The sequence below is a fragment of the Condylura cristata genome, unplaced genomic scaffold, assembly GCF_000260355.1.
Source record: "Condylura cristata isolate star-nosed mole 26May11 unplaced genomic scaffold, ConCri1.0 scaffold00022, whole genome shotgun sequence".
Taxonomy (NCBI): Eukaryota; Metazoa; Chordata; class Mammalia; order Eulipotyphla; family Talpidae; genus Condylura; species Condylura cristata.
The window spans coordinates 33,669,716-33,671,514 of NW_004567123.1; positions in this window are offsets into that span (position 1 = coordinate 33,669,716).

The following is a 1,799-nucleotide window of genomic DNA, read 5'->3' on the forward strand; positions in this document are numbered from 1 at the left end:
GGTTGGCACGCGGGGGAGCCCCGAGACTCGCGCGGGGCCTTGTACGCAGGAAGCGCCCTACCACATCAGCGCTGAAATTCCTCTGGCTTTGAAACCCCCTGATTCTGGTACTGGGGTCCTGGCGCTTCAGGGACAGCAGCGGAAGTTGGCTGGTTGCGACGCAGGTGTTTTGTTTTCATGGTGGAAGCCCGGGTGCCCTCTCGCTGTGTTGGGGTCCAGGCTCTTCCCCTCTGGTGTCACTACCACAGAGCTGTGCCCGCCACGGCGTGCAGAGCGCACCCACCTTGCTCGGCCTCCCCCAGAACCGAACCGAGGCCCAGCCACAGGATGCCCAGCCAAAGGATGCCCAGCCACAGGATGCCCAGCCACAGGATGCCCAGCCACAGGATGCCGGGAGGTAAATTGCCTGAGTCTATCTAAGTTAAAATAAAGGAGCTGGAGTCCCCGTTGTCAGCCGGCCGCATCTCCATCCCGCTGTGGAATGAAAAGCAGCTGCAGGACAGAGGCAGACAGAAGCCCCGCGGTGACTTTCCCAGGACAAAACCACAAGCAAAATCAGGAGTTGGGGCAGCTGCTGCTTTTGGGGTGGGGGGAAGAGGGGTGGGGGTAGAGCGGCTGAAAAGTCAGGTGACTCCTGTACCCCTTTTGTTTCCGAGGAAGTGCTGGGGCTGGAGCAGGCGGCCAATGCTCGGCAGCTCTAAACACCATTTTCTTGCTTGCCCCCTCTGTACCCCTTTCTTTTTTCACCGGCACCACACCTCCTAGCACCTTACTTCAGAGGTGAATTCTTTTCCAGAACAGCATGCTTGTCTGGCTCTGAACCCCATGTAAAAAAATTGGGGGTTAAGACGCCAGCGCCCAGTGTTCCGACTTGTTTTCTGCTGAGATCGAGGCGGTCAGGAGGAGCAAGCTGGAGTCGGGATCCAGTTAATTATTTAATACGACTCCCACTAGGTCTGTGTCAACTCCTGACGGTCCTGGCAGCGGCTCCTTCCCTGATGGCCCCCAGGGGAGCGAGGCAGACAAGGCAGACACAGGGGCTTGAGGACGTCCCCTTGGTCACCTCTTGGGGTGTCGGCTGGCCTCCACAGGTCAGCAGCAGAGATTCTTGAGGAAGTGGAATCCGGGTGGAGTTAGGACTCGGCTCCTGAGGGCAGGGTCAGAGGGGCCAAGGAGGTTCCGCCCTTTCCGGTTAAAGGGTGACTTCACCCAGGCAAGGTGAAGGGGTCAAAGGGGCAAGTGAGGCATTGAGTTCAGGGATGGACCGTGTCAGTGGGTGCAGATGGGTGACTGAGTGCGTGTGGGTGCCTGAGTGCATGGTGAAGCTGCAGGGAAATGCGCATCACTATACTTTGTCTCTCTAATCTGCATACTTTGCAGATAGCAGCTCCTAAACCCCCAGCTCAGCACCTGGGAAATATAACCCTTCTAGGCAAGGGCTGGCTTCAAACAAGGGATGACTCAGCGGTGGCCACAGGGAGAGCTTTTGTCTGCCTTAAGGAGCTGAGGTTCCCAGGAAGCCAGGTGCAGTCACAAAGCAGTTCCTGTCTGCCAGTGGTGGGTTGGGTTTAAAAAGTTTTGGGGCCCTCCCTGGTGGCGCAACAGGTAAGGACTCAGCTTTGCAAGCTGGCCGCAGCCACTTCAGTGTGCGTTTGATTCCCCGCCCCGGAGGTGACCCACAGGGTGAGGGAGACCGCTCCTGACCCGCCCGCTGCTCCCCTCAGCAGTGTACTTCGTCGAGCTACCTATTCTGCTCCCCACTCTGTCTCTGGTGAAGCCTCTCACCGCCCCTGCACCTC